This window comes from Rhipicephalus sanguineus, chromosome 4 (assembly GCF_013339695.2).
Source record: "Rhipicephalus sanguineus isolate Rsan-2018 chromosome 4, BIME_Rsan_1.4, whole genome shotgun sequence".
In the NCBI taxonomy this organism is placed as follows: domain Eukaryota; kingdom Metazoa; phylum Arthropoda; class Arachnida; order Ixodida; family Ixodidae; genus Rhipicephalus; species Rhipicephalus sanguineus.
Window position 1 is genome coordinate 163,277,614 of NC_051179.1, and position 11,840 is coordinate 163,289,453.

Consider the following 11,840-nt stretch of genomic DNA (forward strand, 5'->3'; position numbering starts at 1 on the left):
TAACGTGAGAAAGAGATAGAGAGGGAAATAACTTTATTGAGATCCTGGGGAAATGGACCATGCTGGCTTTATGGGCTCCCTTGGCAACCAATACTAGTGCAATTGCGAGGAACGTACTACGCTCTAAATCATCATAATTTTGTGTAAGCAGGGAAGCCGCCACTAGGCCATTTTTCGTCATTCTGCGGAGAACCACGATACCCGCTAAACACCTGAACGGCAATATGTGCACTTTCTTCATGTTCGGCCTGATGACGATAAAGAATTATGGCAGAGCCCTTTGTAATGGGTTGGAAGCGTTCAACAACCCACAAGTTGCGGAATTCAGATTGTGTGACGCCTGGGTACAGAATTCGCGTTGTGGGACGCCTGGTTGTTAATATGTTAATGTGGTTCTTTCCCGAGATGAAGTTCGCATAGTGTCTCTTTGCGAAGCCGTTTCAAGCACCGGTATGGCTTTGAGGTGGAATGGCATGGCTCTGACGCTCCCACGCAGAATGGCCAAGTTCGAACTCGTTCCACCCTGTATAATTTTTTATTTCATTTTTTTATTTCGCGCGATAGCGCTAACGCACACCGTGGATGGCAGCGGACAACTACAGCGCAAAAAGGCCATTGTTTTGATCTCATAACAGCTTTCGCTGTAAAATCGGGTGGTCGTCTTTCACAGCTGGCCAGAGACGTTTCGTTCCCTTGCCCTTGTGCGAACAGCGCGGAGTCGTTTTCGATACCGACTTCTTCGTCTTTTCACTTAATACCCCTCACGTACGGGCAAAACGTACAGTACTTCACACTAGGCCCATTTCGTCGCTCTGAGGACCCTTTGCAGAAAAGATGCGCCGATAACACACGGCACCGCACTAAGTTCCCTAGGTGGTTCGTGGCCTCAGCAATTAGTTGCGGCTGCTCAGATGAGCGCCACAGAAAAAGACAGTGAAATAAACGAAAAAGAGAGGCACTGGTCGTTAACTCAGCACTGCCCGAATTCAACATGGCGGCGCTAGCAACCAGATGCGGGCATGCAATGGTTGACGTCACTGTGTCGGCAGTGTAGTTTTAAGTGGGTCACGGATATTTATAACATCACGGAGGGGATTAGGCGGCACCCACGGAGTCTTCGTTGAAAGGCTGCACTGTTGAGGTCTTGCATGCTGTGTACGAAAGCTCCATTTACGTTCAAAAAATAGGTGCAGGATCTGCTTTCCCGTGAACAAACATTGCCCGGAGAGAGATACTCGTTCGTCGTGTGTCGCCGTCCATCAACGCCTTCCCGGCGTTGATGAGACACGATGAGATAACCATGTGCCGCGCGGGCTGAGAACGAAGACATCGCTCTGTTTCCATGAGAAAATCACAGGTGTAGGATGCATCCATCTCTTTCGACTTCAAAATGTTCCAAAAGGCGGGTGAGTGCACGATGGTAAAAGTTCTACACCGATTTAACAAAACAATTTATACCCAAATGACATAGACGTTTCGACACCTACGCACCCTGGAAACGAAGACATGCCTCCGTTTCCATGAAAATATCGCAGGTGCAGGATGCATACGGCACCTCTTTAGACGCAGAAATGTTCCAAATATATATATTTATATGAATGCTTCCCAATGGATGCAAAAATGAAGATCTTTGAAAGAACGTTAAACAGAACTTTGAGAAGCATGTCGTTCGTTCATCTTCATTTTTGCATTCATTGGGAAGCTTTTTCTTGAATTCAGTCAAAGGGGCGGGGGGTCAAGGGAGCGCTGCGCTAAAGCTTAACTCCCCCCCCTCCCCTAATGGAGAATCATGCGCACGCTGATGCCTGTTCACATACATGTTCGTTTAAATAATGCTGTTGTTTCCGGAGCTCGCAATTTGGGCAGTTTTTGCGTGAGGACAAAAGGACTTGTTTCTACCACTTAGCATTTCGATAAGAGAGCAACAAGGTTTTCCGCCACAACCTCTATCCATAGGATGTTGGGGTAACTTAGCCTGTCGCCATGTTTCTGATGCCCAATAGTAAAACTTCGTAACGAAAACGCTTAATCTCACTGTACGTTATTCCTGTCAATTTTGACCGAAATCGACGCATTCGTTCGTAAATAACGTGACAGGAAATCCTGCATCATCGCCATTACACGTCTTTTCTGGTTTAGCAATGTTTCGCAAAGGAAAATATTTACTAATATGCAAGAGACGTTGGTCACAGACTCAGCATTCGCCATGGCAGCCAAAGTATGCGTGGTTTCCTGCCTATCTTCGTACCAGGCGTTGATCATATTTACATACTTGTATTGTGATTTGTGGCATTAGTTGTGCTGTGGACATTTCCGCACGATTACCATTTCCTTTGTGAGAATAACAGAACTCGTGTATATATAGGATGGAATTGGCAACTTATTTTCACTGTCCAAACCAACGGAAAAGTTCGTAAGTACCCGATCAACTCACTCTCTCCAGTAAGGTCATTCCTCTCTATTTTCTTTTAGCGCAGACGGCAAGTTTGCACGTAGTCGCTGCTCCTGGGAATTAAGACTAATTATGGTTGAATATTGTCGCTATCTTTGTTTAAGCCCTTATATTCTCCTGACATAAGGATGTTTCCAGTCAGTGAATAAAGAATATATTTGCAATCTTACACTGTGTTCCCCACAACGACGACAGAGAGGTTACAAGCTTCAGCTTCAGTGTCGTATATTGCAGCCCAATGATCGAAGTACTGCGCGGAGGAACGTATATATTCAATAACACATTTCTGTCAATATGTGACAAATGCATGTAGGTTGTAAATCTCTAGATATTATTCCTAAAGACATGAAACAGAGTGATACGATGGCACTTTTCTAAATTATTGACGCGTTGCGTCATGGTTCCAGCTTTCTAAGTTATGGATGCATTGCGTCGTGGTTCCCGTAGCTGGCACAACGGCAGCTGTAGACCACTTAAGTAGTTTAAGCTGCTGTCCTGTATGTGTTGAGATTTCGCAATATTAGAAAGAACAATATGTTGCATCGGTTCCCTTTAGAGCTCGAGAACATTTAACGACTGTCTGTCCACTATAGCTCAATAAAATATATTGTGGTGCCACAGGGTAAAAGATCCATGGATGTGAGTACCCGCGGTGCCGGGAATTTTGAAAGGCTCCGTCATACATGTCAAATTGGCAAAATATCAGCCATAATCGAAAGCACGACTAGAACCATGCGATTGCGTATATCGGCCAATAGTTAGCGCACAATGATTAGTTATTTTCATCAGCACATTCTGATGTAGGGGCACTCACATTTGATTCGGAGATGGAATTTCGGTTGTCTCATCACGAAAAATAGGGTATCTTGTTCCAAAGCGTGTGAAAGAATCTACATAAGATTACTTTTATGCCTGATTCTGGTTTCTTTTCCAATAATAGAACAGGAACATCAGCGCACATTTTCATGGGTGCCATGGCAGGACGTGCGGCAGCATTTATTCTGGTCTCTCTTGTGTTCGCTTGCGGTGAGTTCAAACAATTTATAGCCTACCACAGGTAGAATTGTTTACAATCAGAAAGCCATGAAGGACTTGCAAATATTTCAAGGATGAAGCCGATTTAACTCAACTAACTTTTACGAATAACTCTTAAACGTTGTTCTTTTGGATACAAGTAATGTTCAATAGCGAGACGCCATTCAAACATGGCGGAGAATGTTGCATGCGGCAAGGTAAATACTCTTATTCCGGCGGCTCCATCGTGACAACGCAATCGTGCCTTTCTTCTGAGATTGGAAATCCAAAACTGCGAAATCTTGTATGAAACGCCAGGGGGAGTACATTCCATCGTTTATTTTAAATGCGAAGCATTTCTTAGCGAACTTCTGCGACTTTGACCGTATCTATCTATCTATCTATCTATCTATCTATCTATCTATCTATCTATCTATCTATCTATCTATCTATCTATCTATCTATCTATCTATCTATCTATCTATCTATCTATCTATCTATCTAGCCGCCTACGACTTTGTGCTCTCCTGGTCGCTTGGTTAATCGAATGTGCACCAAAATTGGTATGGCGTAACATGACTGTACGACGAACATAAATGACAAGTCATAACATGAAAATCATGACACGAATGTCATGTACAGCATGATTTACATGCTACGCTCATGGTGCGCTGGCGGCCGTTTCGCTAGCTTGATATACACCAAAATTGGTATCTTGCGACGTGACTGTGTGACGAACATAAATAACACGAGTTAACATGAAAATCATGACACGCATGTCATGTACAGCATGATTTACGTGCCACGCTCATGGGGCGCTGGCGGCCGTTCGCTAGCTTTATATACACCAAAATTGGTATCTTGCGACGTGACCGTGTGACGAACATAAATAACACGAGTTATCATGAAAATCATGACACGCATGTCATGTACAGCATGACTTACGTGCCACGCTCATGGGGAGCTGGCGGCCGTTTCGCTAGATTGATATGCACCGAAATTGGTATCTTGCGACGTCACCGTGTGAAGAACATAAATAACACGAGTTATCATGAAAATCATGACACGCATGTCATGTACAGCATGACTTACGTGCCACGCTCATGGTGCGCTGGCGGCCGTTTCGCTAGCTTGATATACACCAATATTGGTCTCTTACGACGTGACCGTGTGACGAACATAAATAACACGAGTTATCATGAAAATCATGACACGCATGTCATGCACAGCATTACTTACGTGCCACGCTCATGGGGCGCTGGCGGCCGTTTCGCTAGATTGATACACACCAAAATTGGTATCTTGCGACGTGACCGTGTGACGAACATAAATAACACGAGTTATCATGAAAATCATGACACGCATGTCATGTACAGCATGACTTACGTGCCACGCTCACGGGGCGCTGGCGGCCGTTTCGCTAGCTTGATATACACCAATATTGGTCTCTTACGACGTGACCGTGTGACGAACATAAATAACACGAGTTATCACGAAAATCATGACACGCATGTCATGTACAGCATGACTTACGTGCCACGCTCATGGGGCGCTGGCGGCCGTTTCGCTAGATTGATATACACCAAAATTGGTATCTTGCGACGTGACCGTGTGACGAACATAAATAACACGAGTTATCATGAAAATCATGACACGCATGTCATGTACAGCATGACTTACGTGCCACGCTCATGGCGCGCTGGTGGCTGTTTCGTAGCTTGATCTACCCCGGAATTGGTCTTGCGCGATGTGACTGTGTGACGAACATAAATAATAGGAGTTAACATGAAAACCATGACACGCATTTTCCTCAATGACATACAAGGCGATGTATGCAGCTCTTTGCTGGCTGCTTCGCATTACATCGATTCCCACAATGCGTGGGATCTGCCGGCTTTCTTCGCTACAATTACCCCCGAGGACTAAAAGTGAGCTGTATAGGACGGCATAACCGCTCGTCACTACGACTTGGTCATAGTACGGCTAGAGACGCTCGATAGTGACCCCGTCGCGTCCTCGACGGCGCATGTCCGAAGACCGTTCAGTAGTTTCAATGACGTACTTGCCGGGTGATGCCCGTTCGACGACTCGATAGAGCAGGAAGGTGGGCGTAGAAGAATAGTGTCGCCGCGAATGCTCTTCTGGCGCTCTTGGTCGTTAGAGGTAAAGACCCGTGCGAGGTCATGACATTCTTTGGCATGCCTCACTGTGTCAGATATGGGCGCCTACTAAGAAGCATTCGATCGGTAAAGTGTCGACAGTGTGCTTTAATGGGTTGTCGACCGTACATCAGACAATAGGGTAAAAAGCCAGTGGGGCTCTGAGTAGCGGTGTTGTACGCGTATAGGTTACGAAAGGTAGAATGGCATCCCAGTATGTGTGGTCGGAGAGCAAGTACATTGAAAGCACCCCGCACCTCCACCAATTGTAGACATATGCAGCTTTTTAGGTGAGAAAAGAACTGTTAAAAACGACCCAATATTATGCCGCAAGGTCATCGATGTGTGAACGCTTACGTTTTATAAAGAGAAGATATCCAACATGAAGCCTCACATTGTGACACTTACGGGGGCCTAATTATTTTTCGTTAGGAATCGATGCTATTTTTTTATAAATACTGAAAACGGTGCAACATAATCAATATATAAAAGTAGTTAATACCACGAACTTATTGACTGATTTTCCAAGATGAGACTACCCTTGATTTACCACTTAGACTTAACTTTGCTTGTATTTAAAGTATTTAGGCTTTTTTATTTACCTTGTTTCTTCACAGGAGTCATGGTTACTCAGGCTGCGGGACCTTTCGAACAAGGAAGATCAGTGCCTGCAAGTGCTGCCATTGAAGAAGCTAGAATCGATCCAACTATGATGGACACCTTAATTGGAGGAGGCATGGGCTGAACGCTAAGGCAATGCACGAAATCGAGCAACATGAGGAGTCTGTTGCGTCCAACCCGCTGCTTTGCTATTAGATTGCACGATTTTCTTCTGGCAAGGCTAATAAATGATGTGCATCACTATGTTTTAGGTAGTTTTGTCGTTATATTATACATGCGCTTATGATATTAGCTTTTCCAATGAGGTACCCTTGCGCATATCAGCGGAAAAATCCCACAAAGTACAGGCAGTTGTTGCCACGTGGTTGCACGATTGTTTGAAGGTAACAACAAAGACGAGGCTGAAATTCATGGTAAAATAAAACGGGCCTCTTTATTTATTGTAGGCTGAACACATTTTATGTTCAATATTGTGCATAGCTGAATGATTGGCCACTTCAGCAAAGGCAGCAGGATATAATATCTTGAGTAAGAACTCCTTACTGTAAAAAAATATATACAAGCGTTTCCAGCTAAATGTTAGTATTCCAAGATGACTGTGGTATGTCCTGTCTATCTCTATTTCTCTGTTTGCGCAGCACGCTGGTAATTCGAGCGCGATAGATTGCCACTACATGCCAGAAGCGTAAGTTCACGCACGTTTTGAGAACTGCCTTATATTCGTAGCAGACATGCAGCGTATAAAACGGATACTTTAGTTTGCCTGATCTGATATATGAATCAAATTGTACGCGCGTCTTCTCAATAAATAAAACGAAACATTCGCTCTAATAATGTTTGGCCTTACGAAGCTGCAAGTGTCCTTCTGGATTGTGCTGTTCACGATGGTGTTGTTCCTTTCACCAGGTGGTTTTTCACCGAGATAAAACACAGCGTTCAAATTTGTGAAATCTACATTGGTTTATTTCATTAAAACATACGTAGTTATTTGTAGTTCACGAATGGGCAGGGCAATACAGTTTCTGCCCTGATCAGCATCAGGTTCCTCAAGTCTATAGTAGAAGTTAAATTGCTGGACATTCGGATCTTTGTAGAGTCCATGGTCGCATTTGCTTCCCAATGGAGCTTGAAAATGTTGCCGAGTGCGCCATGCCCCTTCCGCAGCAATGATAAAGGAGTCAATTAACCGCTACTGCTTTGCAAGGCAGAGCTGTGCTTACACCCAACGATGGCGACGAAGCTACGCTGTTGGCGCTAGCGAGCGAAAGCGGAAACGCGGAAATCGGCACAGGGCCGAGCGATCCCACAGAGCAGCACCACGAAACTTGAACAGACACAGACTGCTGTGTTGCCGGCGGTTCTTGCGCGCATTGGGGAACTGGAGTCTGAAAGATAGAGCGTTGCGTAGGCGTACTACGGCCACGCCCGTAGCTTTAGACCTACGTTGGCGTTGGCAGTGGTGCGAACGTCAACCGGGTGAGCGGGCGACACAGGTGGCGTGTCGGGGTGCCTGCAAAGGTGCTGGCGGCGGCACATTACCGGCTCCTCCACTTTATTACGGAGCTCACGCTTCTGGCTGTCTGGACGCCTGCAGTCGCCGGCGCTCCGCTTAGCCCCGTAATAAAGTGGCGAGACAACGGCACGACCACGTTGGCCGCCTTCACGTCGTCTCTATCGTCTCTCGCTACATGCTAAACGTGATTCACAGTCTACGTCAACCCTGGAATGCCGACGATAGACATTAGAAATCTTATACGACACTATATGGGAGTGGAGTGGAAGAAGAGGAAGGAGTGCTGCCTGTTACAGTTGGCGATTTTAATGTTGTAGGCAAGCGCTAACAAAGGCGCTGCAATTATCCCAAGTGGTGCAGAATATACACAAACATATTACATCAACCGCTCGCTAACATCAATTGTGGGATAAGGGCTTCTCTAATGTCAATTGTGGTGGCACTGTTTCTACCCTCTTCATAGTAACGTACTAAACACTACATATATACTCTTATGATTCATCAAGCTGTAGTATTTCTTTTGCTCGTCCCTGCCCGAATGCGACAAGGAACGCTAGTTAGCCTTCGTTTCGATAAAATTTTCGTCTGTAGTGTAACGTAAGTGCCGACATTACGTCGAACTGTAAGGTAGTGCTTATACGCCAGTGTAGTCGACGTACCTGCTAATCCCACAATATGTATACTAATACCGAATTTACACAAAGACGTAGATACACCTCGCAAGACACCCTTAGGTCGACGAAGTCTTCAAATCCCAACGAAAAGCACCAATTTTTTTAAAAAATAAGGCTCATACGGAAAGGTCGGCCCAAGGACATGTACGGGGCCGCAAGGCATAATCCATGGTCTCAGAGAGCAGCAATCGGCCAGCGGGGTGGATGCGTCTACCCTTCACGGCAGAAGGAACGTCTCCCCCACGCAGCGCAGAGGTTGCCCCTGGAGGCACCCGCTCAGCCATCGCTGAGCGGGTGTCTCCAACGTGGAAGGTTATATTGCAGCGACCCTTGTCGTATTATTCCGCCTATTCTACACGTGATACGTTGAGGTTCCTGTTCTAGGACGTCGGTCAACTCTGCTTCACGTCACCTGCAAACTTTGCGTAAGATTTTCGAGTAGCGTTCGCTGATGCAAATGTATCTCTTATGGAAACTGCAATTGCTTGCCCAGGTTAAGTGGAGCAGAAATGAAGCTTGTTGAGCAGTTCACTGTCGTTTTAGTTGCAAATGCTATTTCTGCCAGTTTCAGATCCCAATTTTTGTGACGCTCAGTATGCGCGACAAGCATATATTTAAAGATTCCGTTTAACCTTTTGCTGATGTTAGCTTGTGGATGATACAGAGATGTGCGCTTTTCGCGGATTCCTAGGGCGTCATGGAAATCTGTGAAGACCTTGCTGGTGAAATACGTCGCGCAATTCCTGATCGGCTGGGCAGGGAATCCGAACATCGTGAAGGTTCCGAAAAAACAGTCCCACACTTTCTGCGAAGTCAGCTTGTGTAAAGGAAACAGCTGGACCCATTTCGTGAAATGGTCAGTCACCACAACCAGATACTGGTTTCGCCGCGGGCTCATGGAGGAGGGACCTATTACGTCACATGCAACTATTTGCCACGGTGACGTACTCTGAACTAACTGCATTGTTCCTCGTGGTAAACCACCACTTCACTGCGCCTATTGATAAACTGAACAGGAACACGCGTAGCGTAATACATTCTGTTTTATACCGGCCATGTTACAGCGTAACACAGGTTCTCGTATGTCTTCTGCCCTAAAGAATGACCAGCTAAAGCACTGTCGTGGTAGTACTTTATATCAGGTCACATGGTTGTGACGTTTAAGAACGAGGCTACGAAAACTCAAGACTCAACCAAGCTACCAAAACTGTATTTTTTCGTGAACATTGCCCAGCAAGAGGAACACTCACACCATGTGCAAGGAACACTCGCACTGCAATGATGGCGGCGAGTACGGTCGTCGGTCGTCGATAATATTCTAAGAATGAAACGCCTCGCATTTTATAAATTTAGCATCATATATTTTAGCGTTACCGCAAGTACACACCAGTCCCATAAGCTCAACTACTCGTGTCAAGCACGCAATCTTATCTTGTAAGAGTTCTAGCCATTGACGCACGCTCACAATAAGAAAAAAAAAGCAAGGGAAGTAGGCGTGTCAATGCCCCTTCAATAAAATCATCGTCCTGATGATTCAAACAAAACACGAAAGCCAGAAAAATACATCCACATAAGGAAAAAAAGCAAGGCAAGTGACAAAATAACATTCCAGAATTTCGCTGGCGCGCGCACGATGTCCTATGAAGCGACACATGGATGACCTCATGTAGTGCCCGGCGCCAAAACGAGTCGGTAATGCTGTAATTAATGACGTCGTAGTGAAGTGTGCCATGACGTCGTAGTATCGCAATGACCTGAAGTGACCTAAAGTATCATAGAAACAGTTTTTCACTTAGGCTTTTGACAATACATCTAACCTAATACAGAAAATCATTGTCCGATTCGTCACAACATCACCTGCGCTGAACAAGCCGTTTGATTTTATTATATTTCACAAACTTATAATTGAATACATGGAGCTAGAACAGCATTCACCAGCGCCAAATCTGGTGTTGGCGCGAAGGTCCTGCTTTTCTAGCAGCCATCTTCGTATATTTGATATCGCTAGTGGCACACAAGAGGGCATAAACGAATTGGCAGCAAGTATTTGGTTGGTCAAGTCCCTGGTCCGTCACCCAATAACTGCAGCCTTCGCCTGAAACAGAATTCTACAGCAAGGTTGTTGACTCGTTTTGATAAGATTACTCGAATAAATGTCTTTGTTTTGGCATTTTCAAAGCAGGATAGTTATTACATGAGTAATGTGGTAGTACATAACATGGTAGTCTTGCTAATCCCAGTGCCTATTGTAGACACACTCAGAAGTTAAGTGAGGATGTCCTGTTTCGGTGTTCCTTCCACCTGTGTATTTTTTCAGCTATCGAATTAGACAACCTTCAGAGTCCTATTTATCCATGATGTACGATTGTACTAGTGTAATTTGTAGTCGCATAGACATTCTTCCCCTTTATAGTTTTCTACTCATTACCACTTTCGGGTGACTTCAGGAAGAAAAATGCATTTACACTTTGTGTGAAACCAATATAGAAGACTAAAACAGTTTTTTGTTGTCTCTTCCCAGTCAAAAAATCCGACAGGCTGTCGGTCTGTCGGCCTGAAAGCAATATGTTATTTTGGCCTGTCGGTCTGTCGGGTCTATCGGGACTATCGGGTTTATCGGGACTGTCGGTCTGTGGGGTCTATCGGATTTATCGGGACTGTCGGGTTTGTCGGGTCTATCGGGACTGTCGGTTTTATCGGGACTGTCGGTCTGTGGGTACCTCTGTCGGTCTGTATGCACCTGCAACGCGGGTGGGGGCTCCTCCTCCTCCTCGAACGCCTCCACGTACGGAGGGGTTGTGGCGGCCAGGGGCGTAACCAAGGGGTGGGGGGTGGGGGGGGGTGTTAAAGCCCCCCCCGAAATTTTTCAATTTTGCTTGCGTATATATAGACGCATACATACAAACGCACGCACGAGCATACAAAAAGCATGGTTGAACCCTCCCCCCCCGAAAAAAATTTCTGGCTAAGCCCCTGGTGGCGGCCTATTCTTATGCCGCAATGTGTAGTTGTAAGGCTTCACCACAACCCTGGCCGAGGCCTTTCTGGCAAAGGTAAACTTCTGTGCTGTGTTATTTAAATAACTAGCTTATTATATGCATGTGCCAGCGGTTGACCACATGCATTGTTCCAGTACAAAAACGCACCTTCAGTTTTGACATGTAATATACAACTCCTACGGCCACTCTGGTTTTGCAGTGTAGCTTTTAACTGCACTTAATATGCTATAATATGAAGTTTACAGCCTATGCTGAAGCTTCGTGCAATTTCTGCACCACTAATTGGCAAAAACTGAATTGGTCATGTATACATGAAAAGCATGCATACTCATTGGCGCAGCGGCCAACACCAGAATATCGCTGGTGGCAGCCAAATTCACTTCCTAACCGCAGCAGCTGGAGAAGCGA

At 45.4% G+C, this 11,840-nt stretch overlaps 1 long non-coding RNA gene across 1 annotated transcript in view; it reads right to left on the reverse strand.

The window, feature by feature from the left end:
- Window positions 1–10,444: 10,444 nt before the first annotated feature.
- The window catches only part of LOC119389101 (uncharacterized), a 289,213-nt gene continuing 287,817 nt past the window's right edge, over window positions 10,445–11,840 (reverse strand). Inside the window, exon 3 of the long non-coding RNA XR_007415896.1 lies at window positions 10,445–10,528. This is a non-coding gene — a long non-coding RNA (uncharacterized LOC119389101). The remainder of the gene's footprint in view (window positions 10,529–11,840) is intronic.